Source organism: Hyla sarda, chromosome 2 (assembly GCF_029499605.1).
Source record: "Hyla sarda isolate aHylSar1 chromosome 2, aHylSar1.hap1, whole genome shotgun sequence".
NCBI classification, from domain to species: Eukaryota; Metazoa; Chordata; class Amphibia; order Anura; family Hylidae; genus Hyla; species Hyla sarda.
Window position 1 is genome coordinate 119,790,488 of NC_079190.1, and position 20,798 is coordinate 119,811,285.

General features: G+C 43.2%; 1 protein-coding gene across 7 annotated transcripts in view; it reads left to right on the forward strand.

Moving 5' to 3' along the window:
• Positions 1 to 20,798, forward strand: part of ERICH6B (glutamate rich 6B) — a 173,795-nt gene that overhangs the window by 19,167 nt on the left and 133,830 nt on the right. For 2 of the 7 annotated variants that reach the window (XM_056555406.1, XM_056555412.1), the window contains exons 2-3: positions 663 to 896; positions 7,019 to 7,072. The exons of 2 other annotated variants lie outside the window; for them this stretch is intronic. The gene's annotated coding sequence lies outside the window, so the exon portion shown is untranslated. The remainder of the gene's footprint in view (positions 1 to 662; positions 897 to 7,018; positions 7,073 to 20,798) is intronic. 3 more of the 7 variants (XM_056555408.1, XM_056555407.1, XM_056555410.1) reach the window with 3 other exon arrangements.

A 20,798-nucleotide genomic window follows, 5' to 3' on the forward strand; every position in this document is an offset into this window, starting at 1 on the left:
GATTTACAGGCTGAAAAGCCTGTCCCCTAATGGGTTAAATGAAGGATTTTCCTTCACAGCCTTCCTATGATTTGTTGCGACAATGTTATCAGCACAATTTGTGTTAGTTAATTTGTTAATTAGTTATATTGGTAGATTCTTACCTGAGTTGTTAACTTCTTTATCCAGTATGGACCAGACACAATATGTAATTACCCCAGAATAATAAAAATATATAGGACCTCTTTAGTGACCACATATATCACTAATCTGTATAGTTACCATATATGAATAATATCAAGGTCACCTTAGTCGTAATAGTGAGGTGTCCTCGAGACAAGTTCCATGGGACAATGATGAATATCTAATCATACTATTGTTATATGCATCTCTGTCATTTACATCTGGCAGATGATAGTAGGATTCTATGATCCCTGTCATTTATGGTCTGATGTTTATAAAATATAATATATCCATATCTATGTTGTAATCTATGTGTAACAGTTAATATCATTTGCCCATGATGGATATTTAGATCTAGATGACATACATTGGCACTGTATTATCATGTGAGTGTTACTACTTACTAATGAAATGTAAGGACCATAATAATAAGATCTAGTAAAATAATCCTTTCGATTATGAGATAGGCATGTGTTAATGCCAAGTCTCAAACCTTAAAGTTTATTACAGAAACAACTTGTTAATAGTAAGATGGAGAGGTACACTCACGCATGCGCCATTTAGAACACTAACTGAACAATCCTAAGTGCCGTCCGATACCCTGTGCGCCTGCGTAAAGATAGGAGCGAGCCGAGTGGTAATGCGCATGCACCGAGTTGAAAACGAAAGTAAACAAAGACACGCTGATGAACGTAGGTGAAGGCGCCAGGAGGCGCGCACAGATGAGGTACCAGGTAAGCTCTGATCTGATTGGTGGTACTGTAGAGGTGTCGGTAACGGCAGGTGTGTATGACAACATGACAGGATTAGCGAACACTGGTTGGTCAGAACGATGTCTGGGGCGGTGCCAACATGAGGGTCTGGTCCATAAATAGCTGGTGAGTTGACAACACAGGTTGATGCCCATTTCCCTCCTGAAGACGTTGCTGCTGCAACGAAACATGTAGAGGGGGCATATCTAGTTTTTATCTAAACCTCCTTTGTGTCTTATTAACCAGTGATACTGCAGATCACTGGCCGTGACTAACTACTAGGACAGCAATCAGCTCATAGTTTACAAATTATACAGCTATTACACACAAGGAGGTCAATTTTAATCCAATTGATCACCACATTACTATTATTACTGTTACCTTAATAAAAGTTAAGTTTTAGGGGGTGGGATTAAGAAGGGTATTAGTGACCCAGGGTTTGTTCCTGGGTCAATGGTGTTATGTTGAATTGACCCTAACCCATTCCGGGGTAAATAATTGTAATTTACAAATCTGTTTAACTTTCCGGAGCCAGTTGATATATATAAAAAAAGGTTTTGCCTGGAATACCCCTTTAAGTCAGGGCTCTGACTGAGTCACTCAAGGACATTCACAGAGTTGTTCCTAAGCCTTTTTTGCATTGTCTTGGCTGGGTACTTATAGTGATTGTATTGTTGGTAGGTGATCCTTAGGCACATTCAGAGGTCTATAGCCTTCTTGTCCCAGCCACTAAAAAACACTCCACAACATTATGTTGCCACCGCCATGCATTACTTCACTGTAGGGATGTTGTAGGCAGTACCTGATTTCCTCCAGACATGACACTTAGAATTATGGTGCGAAAGTCCACTTTTCAGAACTGGGAATTTTCTCACAGTCTAAGAGTCCTAAGAGGTGCTTTGTGTTTTTTTGTTTTGTTTTTGTTTTGTTTTTTACAGGCAGACAGGCAGGCCAGGCAGGCTTTCATGTGTCTTTTTACTGGTGGGAGACTTCTTTTAGCTATTCTGCCATAACCCCCCCCCCCCCCCCCACCACCACCACCACCACCACCACCATTACTTAGTTTAGTGTGGCTTCCATCTCTAGGAAGAGTCCTGGTTGTTCCAAAGTTCAATAAAGATTATTGGAGGCCACTGTGTTCTTTTGAAATTTAAATGCACCAAACAAATGTACCCTTCTCCAGAGCCACACAATCCTGTCTCTGAGCTCTAAAGGCAACTCTTTCCTACTTATGGCTTGGTTTTTTCTATGCTATGCCTTGTCCATTGTGAAACCTTATATAGACAGAGGTGTGTCTTTCGTATTCATGTCCATTCAACTTAAGTCACTAGGGGAATAAGAGAGATGGAAAGCACTCAGAGCTAAATTTCAAGTGTCATAGCAAAGGTTCTGCATACTTAAGTTCATGCAAAATTTAACTATTTACTTTTTAATAGATTTTTTTTAAATTTCTAAAATTCTACTTCCGCATTCTTATTATGGGGTATTAAGTACAGAATCATGGGGAAAACATACATTTATTTCTTTTAGCACAAGTCCACAACATAACAAATTATTCTTCTTACCTGTATTGTGTCAGACCTTTTTCTTCTATCCTCCTGTCCTTGTCGTTCCCTAACAAATTCGAATAGATTCTGCACTTGTGCAGTGTACACTCTTGTATTATTCCTGTCTATGCCTAAAGAGTTGGTCCTGTCAGTTGTTTCAGATGAGCAAAGGACAGTATCAGGCTCTTCCCCTCAGGCAGGATCTAGGGTCTAAGGACAGCCAGCTTGCCTAACTTGCAGGGGCTTAAGCTAACAGCCTAGAGGTTGACAGGTCCCTTTTAAAATCCAAGGGATACTCTGAGGCTATCATTAACATGCCACTAGAGGCCCTTCCACTAACACTGCTTACAGCTGAATTTAAAGAATAAGAGTATTTCTGGAATGATGCCGACCATTATAGGTCTCCTTTATCTCCTTTATAAACCATCCTTCATCTACCAGTGTGTTGGAATTGATGCAATATGATTTGGATAAGGGACTCAGTCCCTCTACTCAAAAGATGCCTTAAGCATTTCTAGCTACTTCACTTGGGGTTCCTTCCTCCTCTGACCTTATGGTGAGGAGATTCGTCATTCATTCAAGAGGTCATAAGCTATGACCCAAGATTCTTAGTCCAGTGATTCCAGGGTCACGCTATTGGTGCTTGAATACATGCACACACATTCATGTGAAAACATAGAAATGTGTTCCCTGGAAATATTGATCTTCTGTAAGCTGGTTGCTTAGCCAAGTTGGGTAACTCCAAGCCTATGGTTCCAAAGAACCATATGAGTGTTTTTATACTGACAGAGTCGCCCAAAGGTTTCTCCCATACTTAAGGCCCAGAGTACCTTCCATATTAAACATCACCCAGGTGTCGTGTCTTCCTATTTTTCAGGATGATCCTTTAACACTCAATGGAGTTGTCTGGATTGGGTGCACTCTACAAAGTCTTTCAAAAAACATAATCATCTCCTCTTTATGTCTGGGCCCAATAAGAGAAAGAAAGGCTCCAAGACCTGTATAGCAGAGTGAATTAGAGAGTCTATAGCTAATACTTGCTTTGCTTCTTGTCAGCCTTTACCTCAGGGCGTCAGGGTTCATTCCACTATGTCTATTTGCAACTCTATAGCAGAAAGACCAGGTCTGTAATGCAGCATCACAGGCCTTTCCTTACTCTAAAAAAGGGTACAGTGCTAGGATATGTGCCTTTTATTTAAAATTTTACTTGAATTAGATCACCTTAAAAAATACAAAAACAAGAAAGTGAATTGAAATCTTGTATTTCAACAAGGGCTGTATACCCTATATTGTTGCATTAAACTCTGAGCACCTATACAGGTTTTGTGTTTAGCTTCACAAGTATTCTGACTGAACAGAGATAGATTTCTATTGTGTCAGTAAGGTGATATGTTACACCATAAGATAGCATTTTCCCACTATCAGAGATAAAAAAAAAAAAAGAGACCAACTATTGTACCATATGTGTTTCTATTGCCCTGTATATAGTAATGTCATCAGTGGGGCATAGTAGTCAAACTGAGCAATGTAATTTTATCACCTGAAAAAAAGAAACCTCTATACATAGCCCTCTAATAAAAATCATATCATATCATATCTGGGGGCTCAGCCATGCTTATATAGCAATGTATCAGATCATCCACTGATCCACCTGTAAGAAAATATAATGGCCGGGCAGCCCAGGTACTTTGATCAAGGAAATACTGGCTATGCTGTTAGGTGATCCGTAAAGTTGTTCAGTAGCTGAGTGTGAACCTGCTGTCTAGCAGGGAGCCAGGATTGCCCGGCTTCTGACACTTGCTACTTACACTATACCTATTTACGACTTTCAATGAGATCTTCAGAGGAAACTGCCTTTGGGCAGTCAATTTTGAAATCGGCAGAATATGTCCCTCCCTACTGGATTCTTGCTACATCACCACTTGTTGTGCTCCTAAATGGGAACATAAGGTGAGTGTTGGTTTTGTAGTAATGCTTATTTTCCCTTGGTTCCTTCAGCATCAGAAGGTTCCCTCCCTTTGGGTAGTTAGGCAGTGTCTTTTAATAACAGAATGTAGATAAAGCATAGAGCTCTTTATATAGCCTTAGGCTTCATACATTAATGCATTCTCAACCCATGGCGTTCATTTACATCAAAGGTCGGGTGAGGGAGAATGGCATGCTTAAGGGAGCCAGGCATGCGCCATACAGGTGCTGGCTGTTAACTGCAGCTGACACCTGTTGATAATGAGTTCACTCCTATGTCTGTCATTTAACTGTTTAGATGCTGTAATCAACAGTGGTTGTGGCATCTAAATTAATTTAAGATGTGTCATTGGTGGTGCAGTGGCATCATTAGCTCCCTGCAAACGTAATTAGCTAGACCTCAGTCTCTGCCATGACCCAACAATTGATACAGGCTGCCTATGGCAGAGACTAATAGACTCCCAAATATGGCCGAGATAGAGGCCATTTTCCTACCTCTGGCTGTTAAAGTAACTAACAGAGTGATCTATTGGGGCAGCTAGGGAGCAGCTTCCTTCTCCTCCTGTCTATTATCTAGCTGACATGTTGGCTATTGATTGATGCTTCTAGGAGGTTGAATGGCCAAGATCAACACTAACTACTTGACCAGCGCTAACACCATTCAAGGTGTAGAAACATCTCAAAGGTGATCAAGAGAGATGGAAAGTTATATTTTAAATGACACAGTAAATCGTCTATATAATCACGTCCATGCAAAATTTAAAATTTTTCCTAATACATGTGCAATAATTTCTAAAATTCTGTTTTCACATTTTCATTATGGGAATCAAGATCAATGCTAGCTACCTGTTCCTCATCCATGGGAACTGGTCCCGACTAATTTCACCCAGATCAGCTTACAAATGTGCCCAATGCAGAAAAAAGTTATAGTGCTTCATAAGGATACATATCAGGTCTCTTAAAATGAAAAATTTCTGCCATATTTTATGACGGGCTGAAACGTGAACACTCTACAACATTATAGGTTACCAATGGATTATCGTGGACTTAGAGGTTGCAATAGATAACAGAAGTAAATTTATAAAAAAAAAAATATCCAAGAATAACGTGCCTGTTATCTATATATATAAAACTCAATGGGGGACATGTATCAAAGATTTTACCCCTGTTTTGTGTGTATTTTTTTGCGCAAAATTTTGCGCAACCCCTTTTTTTGCGCAATTTTTTTGCGCACGTTTTGGTAGAGCATGTCCTCCAGATGTGGCTGAATCAGGGTACCTTGGAGTGACATCTATAATACACATGGATTTATTAACTGCATACTTTTTTTTTACACCAAAAATTTTGCCGCAAGAGCTGTTTTTTTTGCGCAAATATAAGCCATCTTGGACTTAACGTAGCAAGATGCTCTAAATCATTGATTCTATTTTCCAAAGAGTGGATTTAGGAGATTACTATATTTACCCGCAATTTATGAAGCTCATTGCACTTGATTGATAAATTTAGCGCTTCTGCACATAATTTAGAATTCGGGAAAAGGGGTAAAATGCTTCTACCATACACAAATAATGGTACATGTCCCCCAATGTGTGTGTGTGTGTGTGTGTGTATGTGTATATGTGTGTATGTGTGTGTGTATGTTCCACAATCACGTCCAAACGGCTAAAGACATAGGATAGGTAATTTAACCCTTACTCACCCCCATTTGCCAAGGTCGGGGTTTTTGTTTAACGTCCCATACAAGTCTATGGGAAATATATGTTACTGCATAACTTCCAAACGGCTGGAGATATTTCGATAATACTTGGTCACACATTACTTATTTGTCCACTTAAAATATAGGATAGTTAATTTAACCCTTAACCACCCCCATTTGTGAGGGTCGGGGTTTTTGTTTAAAGTCCCATGCAAATCAATGGGAAATGTATGTTCCCACATAACTTCCGTACGGCTGGATATATTTCAATACCTGGTACACATGTTACGGGTCAGGATATGAGGTCGGGATAGGAGGTCGAGATATGAGGTCGGGATAGGAGGTCAAGATAGGAGGACAGAATAGCAGGTCGAGATAGAGGACGAGATAGGAGGACGGGATAGGAGGTCGGGATAGGAGGTCGAGATATGAGGTCGGGATAGGAGGTCAAGATAGGAGGACAGAATAGCAGGTCGAGATAGAGGACGAGATAGGAGGACGGGATAGGAGGTCAGGATAGGAGGACGGGATAGGAGGATGGGATATGAGGACGGGATAGAAGGTCGAGATAGGAGGTCAGGATAGGAGGTCGGGATAGGAGGACGGGATAGGAGGCTGGGATAGGAGGTCGAGATAGGAGGTCAAGATAGGAGGTCGGGATAGGAGGTCGGGATAGGAGGACAATAATGGAGTTATTGTCCTTAGGATGGACAACAGTCCTATATAGTAATTTCCTAGTCAATTTAGCACCATTCTATGTCACTCTTTTCTTATGTAGAGCATGATTGTACCCCATAACCTATTTTTTATTGTATTCCATGATATTCTTCTTCTCCTTCCCCCCATTAGCCTTTTCCAGGGATATTAGTAGTAACAATCTTTCTCTTCCTCCTTAGGCATATCACATCAGGTATCAATCAAAAATTAAAGGACCAGATTCTCCCTTCTCGGTAAATCTGTCACTTGGCTGTGTGTGTTATAATCTGTATAAATTTGCTAAAGTCATAAATTGGCAGTACAGTTAATCTAAATAAAGGCAGTGAAGGTAAACCCTTCATTCAAACCAGGCTTAGGCTTTTGAGCCTCTGAATCCATTGGCCTCTTTGCGAAGCAATTTTTTTATCTAAATTACCACGTCTGGGACCTAAAGTGACTTTCATGAGTCCCCAAAACTTGAGGGTTGAAATATCTCCTCCATGAAATTCACGGACATGTTTGGCAAGGGGCATATCTGCCCCCATGTGGATCGTACTTAATTGCTTGGAGATCCTTCTCCTAAATTGACTAGGAAATTACTATATAAGACTGTTGTCCATCCTAAGGACAATAACTCCATTATTGCACTTTTTTAACTCTTTAATCCCATTATTGACCTAATGCCCAAACACATAAACAAAAACAACTCACACTGAGCTGTGATAGATAAATGGCAGTTTGATTTCATAAGATACACTTATATGATTAAATTACACAAGTGCAATAAGTAATGTGGACAATTTTGATTTATTTAATTATACAAATATTATACAAATATTTTCATGGGATGGTGATACAGTACATGTTAAATTAATAACTAATTCCTATACAGTACTATTAGAGGCAGCCTAATATATGATGTTGATTAACAGCATATAGAGGTGATATACCATATAGAGCACTTTATGAACAACGTCTATATATATAATTAATTTGCCTATATGACTATCTGATAAGGAAACAGTTAATCAGGATGATTATAACTCAAAAACATCTACATCTATAGATAGTTTTAAGAACATAAGAATCCCCTCTAGTACATCTCTCAGTTACCAACATATCAGCAATATGATACAAACAATTGAAGTGTTCGCGCAGGTACCGGTGCGCAGCAGCTTTGTGATTGGTCTGACCAGCGTAGTACGTACTGAGCGATGTATCTTTTAGAGCTTAAGTGTTGGCGCAGAAGGTTCTGTACAGACACGTCACTTTACAAGTTCCGTCGGGATACAAGTTTTCGCGCAGAAGGTTTTGCGCAAACACGTCACGGGACTGCACACGTCAGAGGACTCCTCCTCAAATCACAGCCTCCTTCGCACGGTCAAGCTGTGATTTGCTGCCAGAATCATGTTGTTTATAGGTGCATTCTCCTGTCAACAATCATGAGAGGATGCGGATTGGCTTTGATTCCGTTTCAGCCAATCAAATGTTAGGAACTCCTATCTCCCAACAGGAAGCTGTCATGAAGGGAGGTTTTATAAACCCCCGGTTCGGCATTTTTTCACTCAGTGCCCGTAACCTCTTGACAAAGCTGCGTTAAGCAGCAAAACATGTCGAGGGGGGCCAAGTGATTGGTTTTTATTGTAGTGATCACTCTCAACCCCGTGTGTATACTGCAGATACACAGGGGAACCATACACTTCAGATAGAGTGGCCAGTTCGGCACTTCTTTGTAATACATAATCATATGGAGTGAGTTACACTGGAATTTTAATCCTTTTGTTAGGTGTGTTTAATTAAGTAATAAAGATAAGTTAGTTTATATGTGGAAAACAGGGTATTTTTGGGTCACCTTAGTGACCTATTGGTTCAAATTGTAAATATACCGACCATTTATTGGTCTTTTGAGTATTGCGGGATAGGAGGACGGGATAAGAGGTCGGGATAGGAGGTCGGGATATGAGGTCGGGATAGGAGGTCGGGATAGGAGGTTGGGATAGGAGGACGGGATAGGAGGTCGGGATAGGAGGACGGCATAGGAGGACGGGATAGGAGGCCGAGATAGGAGGTCGGGATAGGAGGACGGGATAGGAGGTCGGGATAGGAGGTCGGGATAGGAGGACGGGATAGGAGGACGGGATAGGAGGACGGGATAGGAGGTCGGGATAGGAGGTCGGGATAGGAGGTCGGGATAGGAGGTTGAAATGGGAGGTCGAGATAGGAGGACGGGATAGGAGGACGGAATAGGAGGTCGAGATAGGAGGAAGGGATAGGAGAACGGGATAGGAGGTCGAGATAGGAGGACGGGATAGGAGGACTGGATAGGAGGTCGGGATAGGAGGTCGGGATAGGAGGTCGGGGTATGAGGACAGTATATGACAACAATATATGAGGACGGGATATGAAGTCAAAAGCTTCCTCTGTTGATTTTCCTCCAAAACAAGGATTAGGAAGGAAAAACTGGGCAACGCCGGGTACTCAGCTAATATGCTTCTGTGCCCTGTGACCGGGGTTCCATAGACCTGCTTGCACCTACTGCTGTGTATTCAGCTAATATGCTTTTGTGCCCTGTGTCCGGTGCTCCATAGACCTTCTTGCACCTACTGCTGTGTATTTGGATGTGCTGCCTTCTGCTTTAAATATATATATATATGTCCATAATAAACAGCAGAAAGAAATACAGTGACCCCCCGACCTACGATGGCCCCGACATACGATAATTTCAACATGCGATGGCCTCTCAGAGGCCATCACATGTTGAAGGCAGCATCAACATGCAATGCTTTTGTAAGTTGGGACATCGCATAAACGGCTATCCGGCAGCGCAGACTGCTTCATCTGCTGCCTGATAGCCGTTTAAGGTGCCCCATGTGGTCCGGTGGGTGTCACTCACCTGTACCGGTGCTCCAGACCGTCCTCTTCGGGATCCCTTGCATCGTCGGCGCTCTCCATCGTCGTCATCAAGCACGCCGTCCTGTCATCCAATAAGAGCGGCGTGCGCAGCGACGTGATTATGGCGATGAAGAGACGCAGCAGAGACGGTCCGGGGACGCGACGACAGTGATGGAGGGCGACATCCAGGGCAGCGGTGAGCGGCGGGGACAGGTGAGTACTGTATAACCTCCTATGCATCCAGTGGTCTTCAACCTGCGGACCTCCAGATGTTGCAAAACTACAACTCCCAGCATGCCCGGACAGCCGTTGGTTGTCCGGGTATGCTGGGAGTTGTAGTTTTGCAACATCTGGAGGTCCGCAGGTTGAAGACCACTGTCCTATATTTTACATTGCACAGATCCCTCAACATACGATGGTTTCAACTAACGATCGTTCATTTGGAACAAATTACCATCGTATGTTGAGGGACCACTGTAAATGTCTTCTAAATGCACATCATGGAATCTTCATCTTAAAGGGGTACTCCAGTGGAAAACTTTTCTTTTTTTAAATCAACTGGTGCCAGAAAGTTAAACAGATTTGTATATGACTTCTATTAAAAAAATCTTAATCCTTCCAGTACTTATTAGCAGCTGTATACTACGGAGGAAATTATTTTCTTTTTGGATTTCTTTTCTGTCACAACCACGAGCACTGTGGTCGTGACAGAAAATAAATTCAAAAGGAAATTAACTTCCTCTGTAGTATACAGCAGCTAATAAGTACTGGAAGGATTAAGAATTCATTATAGAAGTAATTTACAAATCACATACATCTTAACAAATACAAAGTACAAAACAATAAATACAAATTGTAACAGTTACTGAAGAAAACATCCACATTACATGAAATCCTTAGAGAAATCCTTAGAGAAATGAAGACAGATCATTCCGGTCATTCAGACCTAGAGCACCTGTTGCTCCGGTCCGGATGATCCATTTCGCTTCAGCCTGCAATAACCTAGTGTGGCAATCCAGACCTCCCTCTGTATACATGATTCTTTGTAGGCCCATAAATCTTAGTGCATTGCTATTTCCATCATGCATTTCTTTGATATGAGTAATCAAGCGAGGACAGCCTTTGCCAGTACTGATTGAATTAATATGTTCACGGAACCTATGAAAAAAAGGACGGATTGTTTTACTTATATAAAATAAATGGTGGTGTCTTTTCGTAGAACTCGTAACTTAAGGAGCGAATAGGTTAAGAGTCGCATCCCCCAAGTTCGCCACAATTGGATACAGCAGAGCATTATTAATGCAAACATTGCTCTTTTTGAAAAAAAAATTGAGGACTCTGCTAATATCCAATTGGGCAGTATAAATCATGTATCCGATTTCATTACATGCCCTTCGGACTTTGTTGTATATGCAGTGTTGTGCCCTTGCCATTTATTTTATATAGGTAAAGCAATCTGTCCTTTGTTTCATAGGTTCCGTGAACATATTAATTCAATCAGTACGGGCAAAGGCTGTCCTCGCTTGATTACTCATATCAAAGAAATGCATGATGGAAATAGCAATGCACTAAGATTTATGGGCCTACAAAGAATCATGCATACAGAGGGAGGTCTGGATCGCCACACTAGGTTATTGCAGGCTGAAGCGAAATGGATCATCCGGACCGGAGCAACAGGTGCTCTAGGTCTGAATGACCGGAATGATCTGTCTTCATTTCTCTAAGGATTTCATGGTATAATTTTGTAATCTGGATGTTTTCTTTTCTTTTCAGTACGTGTTACAATTTGTATTTATTGTTTTGTACTTTGTATTTGTTGTATGTGTTACACTGATTGGTTAGGTGGAGGATATAGACGGGGCTCCGTCTACTCCCAGCATGCCTTGACAAAGCGTCACTAGACACGAAACCAGTGCTTGTCGGCGCCTTGTTCCATCTCCTGTTGTCTTGTAATACTGCAATAAAGAAGGCTTTTACTTGCAAAGAATACCCAGTGCTGTGGTTCCTTTCTTTTAAGTGGATCTTTGGACAATCTGTCTTTTACGCTGAGCACGGGTATTGTGGATTCAGCCTCTGCATTGAAACTGGTGTCCAAAGTTGGACGTGAACCAACCAAAGTTGGGGTCCAAAGTTGCGGGATCACACTTCTTCTTACCTAATGTACAAATCTTTTTAACTTTCTGGCACCAGTTGATTAAAAAAAAAAAAAAGTTTTCCACCGGAATTCCCTTAAGGAGGAATTTCCTCAACTTCAATGGAAAAGAAACATATTGGTCAGCCTGTTCAGTGTGCAGTATTTTTTGCAGAGCAATACAGTGAACCCCCGACCTACGATGGCCCCGACATACGATCATTTCAACATAGGATGGCCTCTCAGAGGCCACCGCATGTTGAATGCAGCCTCAACACACGATGCTTTTGTATGTCGGGGCCATCGCATAAACGGCTATCCGGCAGCGCCGACTGCTTCAGCTGCCACCGGATAGCCGTTTACATTGCCCCGTGTGGTCCGCTGACGGTCACTTACCTGTCCTCGGGGCTCCGGCGCGTCCTCTTCAGGATCCCCTGCATCGTTGGTGCTCTCCATCGTCGTCATCACGTCACTGCGCACGCTGTCCCGTCATCCAATAGGAGCGGCGTGCGTAGCGATGTGATGGCGGCGACGGAGAGCGAGGATGCCGGGGAAGCAGAGGCCTTGCCGGAGCGTTGGTGACACCCCGGGGACGTGGCGACAGCAATGGAAGGCGACATCCAGGGCAGCGGAGATGAGCGGTGATGGTCCGGAGCGGCGGGGACACGTGAGTATAACCTCCAATACCAGTGGTCTTCAACCTGCAGACCTCCAGATGTTGCAAAACTACAACTCCCAGCATGCCCGGACAGCCGTTGGCTGTCCGGGCATGCTGGGTGTTGTAGTTTTGCAACATCTGGAGGTCCGCAGGTTGAAGACCACTGTCCTATACTTTAAATTCCACTGATCCCTCCACATACGATGGTTTTAACAAACGATGGTCCATTTGGAACGGATTACCATCGTATGTTGAGGGACCATTGTATTACACTTCTGGCCCGAGACATTAATGTCAGCATAAAGAAGCAGGTTGATAATGTGCATTGTTTCTTCCATATTACAACAGCCATAGGGTAGGCAGCCGCTTCATCTGAAACAAACCTGAGAGTGGTGCAGAAAAGTAATTGAGTTCAAATGATAAATTGGCTTCATGTTTCACATCAACTTGTCGTCTTGTTCTCGCCAGCAAGGTGTGGGAGTCAGAAGAGATTGTGTTTTTATTAAGCAGAACTATTATTACTTCCTACACACATATGCCCAACCTGACTTTATATTCTTCCAGATTTTTGTGTCAGGGGGAAATCAACATGTGGCTGTCAGGCAGTGTCTGACAAGTTAACTGTTCGTTACATTTCAGAGACAACTTTCCATGGATTTTGTGACATTGTGACAAGTCAGTTTTTCCAGAGCTGCTTTTAGAATATGTAGAAATAATTACTCGTAGTGCAAATGTATATGTAGTATACTGTACGAATGGGATCAAACAGAGCAGTTTTGTCCTAGTATTTGCAAGGAGGGAATAATAAATAGAAGAAAATTACAAAGATATGGCCACACAGGGCATTTACAGCATCTCACTTAAAGGGGTACTCCACCCCTAGACATCTTATCCCCTATCCAAAGGATAGGGGATAAGATGTCAGATCGCCGCGGTCCCGCTGCTGGGGACCCCCGGGATCTACCATGTAGCACCCACCTTTAGCGGCTTCCGGAACAGCTGGAGGTCCATCTCGACCACGGGTACAGAAGATCGTGACATCATGACTCCGCCCCGTGTGATGTCACACCCCACCCCTCAATGCAAGTCTATGGGAGGGGGCGTGACAGCTGTCATGCCCCCTCCCATTGACTTGCATTGAGGGGCGGAGTGTGACGTCACACAGGGGCGGAGTCGTGTTGTCACAATCTTCTGTCCCCATGGTCGAGATGGACTCAGTCTGAGGACCTCCAGCAGTTCCGGAAGCCGCTAAAGGTGGGTGCCGCATGGTAGATCCCGGGGGTCCCCAGCAGCAGGACTGCGGCGATCTGACAGATGTCTAGGGGAGGAGTACCCCTTTAAGTGAGTCCACCCCTCAGATTTTTGTTAACATTTTATTAAATCTTTTCATTTGACAACACTGAAGAATTAAATCGGCTACAATGTAAAGTAGTGAATGCACAGCCTGTGTAACAGTGTTTAATGTTGTGTCCCCTCAAAATAACTCAACACACAGCCATTAATGTCTTAACCTTGGAAACAAAAGTGAGTACACCGCTAAGTGGAAATGTCCAAATTGGGGCTAAAGTGTCAATATTTTGTGTGGTCACCATTATTTTCCAGCACTGCCTTAACCCCTTAAGGACACATGACGTACTGGAACGTCATGTGTCCGCTCCCGATCTATAAAGCGGGGCCACGGCCTGGCCCCGCGTCATAGCGGGTCGGGCCCGGCCTCTAACATCGGCCGGGACCCGTGGCTAATAGCGCGCGGCATTGATCGCTGTGCCGCGCGCTATTAACCCTTTAGACGCGGCGTTCAAAGTTGAACGCCGCTTCTAAAGTGAAAGTGAAAGTATGCCGGTTAGCTCAGTGGGCTGTTCGGGATAGCCACGGCAAAATCACGGCATCCCAAACAGCTAACAGGACAGCTGGAGGATCCCTACCTGCCTCCTCGCTGTCCGATCGCCGAATGACTGCTCAGTGTCTGAGATCCCAAAAAAAGTGAATAAAGATCATTTAACCCCTTCCCTTTTAAAAGTTTGAATCACCCCCCTTTTCCCATAACAAAAAACACAGTGTAAATAAAAATGAACATATATGGTATCGCCGCGTGCAGAAATGTCCGAATTATAAAAATATATCGTTAATTAAACCGCACGGTCAATGGCGTACGAGCAAAAAAATTCCAAAGTCCAAAATATTGCATTTTTGGTCACTTTTTATATCATGAAAAAATGAATAAAAAACGATCAATAAGTCCTATCAATGCAAACATGGTACCGCTAAAAACTTCAGATCACGGCGCAAAAAATGAGCCCCCATACCACCCCATATGCGGAAAAATAAAAAGGTTATAGGGGTCAGAAGATGACAATTTTAAATGTATTAATTTTCCTGCATGTAGTTATGATTTTTTCCAGAAGTACGACAAAATCAAACCTATATAAGTAGGGTATCATTTTAATCGTATGGACCTACAGAATAAATATAATGTGTAATTTTTACTGAAAAATTTACTACATAGAAACGGAAGCCCCCAAAACAGCGTTTTTTATTTTTTTAAATGTTGCCTCACAATGATTTTTTCCGATTTCCATTTCGCCGTAGAAGTCATTACAAAGTAGAATTGGTGACGCAAAAAAAAGCCATCATATGGATTTTTGGGTGAAAAATTTAAAGAGTTATGATTTTTTAAAGGCAAGGAGGAAAAAACAAAAATGCAAAAACGGAAAAACCCTCGGTCTGGGTTATCCATGAAAAAACTTTTTTATATATATATATATATATATATATATATATATATATATATATAAACTGGCTCCAGAAAGTTAAACAGATTTGCAAATTACTTCTATTAAAAAATCTTAATCCTTTAATCCATTAAGTACAGTATCTAATCAATAGGGGGAGGCACTGCCACAGTATCTAATCCATATTATAGATTTAAAACTGTGTCAGAGCTCCCCCTGTAAGTATTAGATGACTGTGCCCTTTACATGCTGCAGTCTGCATTATGATGCTATTAAATCAATTATAAAACTTTTTTTCTCAATACAATAAAAATGTTAACACAATGTGAACCCCTCGGGGTGACTCACCCCTACTTGCAGCTTTAAGACAGGACCGGCCCATGCTTTCCTAATTTTTACACTGCAAAGGACCCTGGGGCTACTCAGATCTCAGCCGTACGTCATGCACTGCTTTCATGCACGCCATAAAGGACCGGGACATGCAGCAAATCAACCCACACCTGCTGCTGATCAATCCGCGCCTTTTTTGGCAGTTGTCACTGGCAGCCTGTTCGGCTCTGCAGCTTGCCTGAAGCAGAGCTAAATATGAAAAAAAAAACACCTACCTGGCTTCAGGAATGACATGTCAAGGGCATCAGGCAATATCAATTCCACGTCACTGTTGACAACAATGTATATAAATATTTTATGTGTTTTTAGAGAGGACATATTCCTTGTGACTTGTGCTCCTGATTATTTATAAGACTAGCAATGTACCTGACAGGGCCACTTAATTGAATGAATGTAGCAGTATTTATTGGGACAATATTTAAGCTTTTTACCCCCCTTTAACCCCTTAAGGATGCAGGGTAAGCCCCTGTTCCTGTACGCCCTACTTTTCTCCGGTCCCAGCAACTCGCTGGGGTGGGGATCAGAGCCGGATGCCTGCTGAAATCATCCTGAGGACCCCCCATATCGGCGATCGCTGCAGATCGCCAGTAAATACAAACCAGCAATCTGCGGCGATTCCGGGTCATCTGGGTCACGTGTGACCCGATGACCCGGAAAAGGAGAGTGACCAGTGGTGTAATATACACCACCAATCACTCTCCGTACTGTACTGGGAGGTGGCAGCGGTGCCACCCCCCAGTACAGCTGTGACTGGGCGGCCATAGGGACCGCACCACTCAGGACAGTATGGGGAGGGGGGAGGTGGGTGATGGAGCATTCTGCCCTCCACACATCTGCTTTTCAGAACTATTTCAGTGCCATCTGGCACTTTTAGCAATTTTTTGTCCATGTCTCAGTTTTTCTTTTTTTTTCTTTTTCCTAACCGTGTGGCCGGGCCCTCTTAGCTATAAAAGAGCAGTCCACCACTGTTAGCTAAAGCCCACCCACCACTGATCAGCGTTTTTATGTGGTGAAGGCGCTTTTTCGGGTATTAAAGAGTCTTTTGTATTTTCTATTTTGCAACTAAATGCAGTCCATGCAACCAGTAGCAGGCCTGTGCTGTGTGGACAGACCATACCTCTGTGTGCGGCCTGCCCCACCCCTGTCAGTTATTTATCACTTATTAACGTTTTTTTGGGGTTCAGGCGGGTGCTTTTTGGGGGTTTTAATCGTTCTTTTATTTTATTTTTCATTTTTTTTTTGTGTGGGGGTCTGTGTACGTGCCACCAGCCACTGTTCTGGGCTGAGTGGCCAGACCCCCCCCCCCCCCCACTGACTTCTGCACCCCCTGCCGTCACCAAGCGCTAATCAGTGTGCATACCACTGATTAGGTAAACGCTTTTTTTTGGCGCAGGGTATTTTGCGCTAGAAGCCTTTTTGTTTACGTTCTTTTTCTTTAATTTTTTAGTTTAGTTTTATTTTACATTTTTATATTTTTGTTCTTAGGGCGGATTACGGTAGGAAGTCTCGCACCACACCACATGCAGCACAATCACCAGGGTAGGGAAATGGCCCGCAGGGCGTTTTCAGCGAAGGAGGCATATGCGAGAAAGACCCCACCTTCCTGATTTCCTCCTCCTCCTCCTCATCTAGCTCTGATGATGACCCACCAAGGCAGCAGAGATGCCGCCATGCGAGGCCGCAAAACTCCTCTGCTCCTAACCCTGTGCCCCATGCTAGAGTCTCCGTGGCGCTCATACTAGTAAAGCACCCCAGCCAAGTTTACTGGTGCCCCCTCCAGGTGAACTTGTCTGGTCTCAGCCAGCGGACCACGAGCCCGTGATTCCTGAGTTTGTTGGCGACTCAGGAATCAAGATTGACATTGTCGGGTTCACTGAAATTGACTTTTTCAGTTTATTTTTCAGTGACAACTTTGTCAATCTGATGGTTGACCAGACAAACCTGTATGCCCAACAGTTCGTCGCTGCAAACCCGGGTTAATTTTTAGCTAGACCCAATGGATGGTACGCCGTCAATGCAGCTGAAATGAGGACCTTTTGGGGCCTCGAGCTGCATATGGGCCTAGTTAAAAAAAAAACAGTGTTAGGCAGTACCGGAGCAGGGACATCCTCTAAAGGACCCCGCTCTACAGTATGTCCATTACATGTCCATGGTTCAAGGTAATTCATAAATGTTTGCATTATACTGATAATGCGGCATGAACCCCCCCCCAAAGTGATACCGCATATGACCACCTGTATAAAATCAGGCCAGTCATCAACCACTTCAGGGAAAATTTTGGGAGGCCTATGTCCCTGGGCGGGAGGTCGCCATTGATGAGTCTCTCATCAGCTTTAAGGGGAGACTAAGCTTCCATCAATACATGCCAACCAAACAAGCGCGGTATGGTGTGAAGATGTATAAACTTTGCGAGAGTACCTCAGGGTACACTTGCAAGTTTATGGTGTATGAGGGACGGGATTCCCATTTTGAACCCCCAGAATGTCCCCCCACTCTGGGTGTTAGCGGGAAAATCATTTGGGGCCTTTTGCACCCATTGCTAGATAAAGGTTACCGCCTTTACGTGGACAACTTTTACACTAGTATCCCTCTCTTCACATCCCTCACCGCCAGATCCATGTCCGCTTGTGGGACAGTCCGGAAGAATCATAGGAGGTCTTCCGCCCCATCCCCTAAACACTCCTATTCCCCAAGCTTAGTCCTGTGCCTTTTCCCATGAAAATCTGTTGCTCGTCTGGTATAAGGACAAGAGGGATGTCCTTATTCTCCCCACAATTCATGGGAACGGCAGCACCCCTGTCCCTGTGCGAGGTACCATGGGAACAGTCCTGAAGCCTGATTGTATTCTGGACTACAATCAGTACATGGGGGGAGTTGATCTCTCTGATCAAGTCCCCAAGCCATATGATGCCAATGCGGAAAACACGGACATACTGTCCCAGTATGCTGGCAACACAGGGACATTCCTGCAGTTCCAAGGGAAGTTCTAAAGGCCCTCATCTTTGGTGACTGCCAAGGAGCGGGTCAGAGCACCTCTGGAACTTCAGTTCCCCGGATCGTCCCCGGCCAACACTTTCCAGGTGAGGTCCCCCACACTGGAAAGAAGGGACGATCCCAGAAAAAATGCATAGTGTGTCACAGGAGGGGCATTTGGAAGGACACCACCACTCACAGGAGGGGGATTCGGAAGGACACCACCACAGTGTGACACTTGCCCTCATCATCCGGGCCTCTGCATTAAAAACTAATTCGGGGAGTATGACACTTCCATGGAGCACTACCTTTTTAATCCTTTTCCCTCATTTTAATTCCCCAGAATTATACTCCAATGTACCTGTCCAGAGTACATTGTCTTCCAAATTTTAAAACCAAACTCCCCCCCCCCCCAAAAAAAAAATGGGTCATGGGACACAGAGTCAACAGCATTGGGGGTTTGCAGTTGCCTCAAATGCGCAGTGCTTTCTCCCCACCTGAGGTAACAGGTTAGGGATAGCCACACACATCACACTCCCAGATTGATGATTCAGAGCATAGGGTTTGGGTCAGGCATAATTTTCACTTTCGGCTATACTCTGGGTCATCATTCTGGGAAAATAATGGTATTATCAGTATTAAAATTGCAATTTTCATCCTCCCCCCCCCCCCCCAATAGTACACTTCATCCATTCCTGGAAAATAAATTTAGGGAACACCCATCTGTTCCAAACCTTCCCTAGGGGGTATACTGTTTCTAATAGGCTCACATGTGGATGTTCCTTTCTTGTATTTTCCTCTGAATGTATGCAACTGTTAGGTCCGTAAGAAACATCGGACTCAATTGCGAAGAGTATTTCGTATTTCCAGGCGACAATTCGAAGTCACATGTTAGTTGTTCCCAGAAAGATGAAGCAGAGCATAGATTGAAAATTGCAATTTTCAAAAGCTACCCTTCATTCATTCCTGGAAAATAAATTTAGGAAACACCTGTGCATTCAAAATGTCCTCTTTAGCCGTATACCGATTCCTCAGGGTGGGTACTTTCTGTAATGGTGTCACATGTGGGTGTTTCTTTTTTGTATTTTCCTCTGAATGTATGTAAACGTCAGCTACTGATATGCCATAGGCCTTAAATGCAAACAGACCTCTATGACTTCAGAGCCTTGTTGTGCGCCCTCCAAAATTTTTAACCCAATTTCTCCCATTACCCCTTGTGAAAATGTTAAAATTGGGTAACCCCAGCATTTTAGTGTAAAAAAAATCTAATTTTTCAATTTACAGCCCACTGTTCAAAAAACCTGTGAGGTGTAAGTACTCACTGTACCCCTTGTTACCTTCCTTGAGGGGTGTAGTTTCAAAATTGATTTAATGTCAGAACCTCAACCATTGCAGAGCAAAGCACCACTTTAGGCCTCAAATCTCATCGGTGCTGTCTCACTCCTAATCCCTGTTTTGCACCCGCATAGTGCTTTAGCGCCATATATGGGGTATTTCCTTATTCTGGAGAAATTTGGCTACAAATTTTGTGGAGCTTTTTTTTCTCTTACTACTTGTGAAGCAAAAAGAATTTGGTTAATACCAGCAATTCAGTGTTAAAAATCAATTCTTTCACTTTTACAACCCACTGTTCAAAAAACATGTGAGGTGTAAGTACTTACTATAACCCTTGTTCCGTTCCTTGAGGGGTCTAGTTTCTAAAATGGTGTCACATGTGTGGGGTTACTGCTGTTCTTGCACAATGGGGGCTTTGTAAACGCACATGGCCCGACTTCAATTCCAACAAACTTTTCACTCCAAAAGCCCAATGGCACTCCTTCTATTCTGAACATTGCAGTGCACCCACAGAGCACTACACATCACATATGGGGTATTTTCTTTCTCAGGCGAAATTGCACTATAGATTTTGTGGGCCTTTTCCCCTATTAACCCATGTTAAAATGAAATATTTGGGGTAACACTATCAATATAGTGGGGAAAATCTAATTTTTCACTTTGACAGCCCACTGTTCAAAAAACTTGTGAGGTGTAATTACTCACTGTTACCCTTGTTATGTTCCAGGAGTGGTGTAATTTTCAAAATGGTGTCACATGTGGGGGGTTTCTGCTGTTCTGGTACCATGGGAGGTTTGAAAATGCACATGGCTCCCGACTTCAATTTCTGCAAAATGTTCTCTCCAAAAGTCCAATGGCGCTCCTTCTGT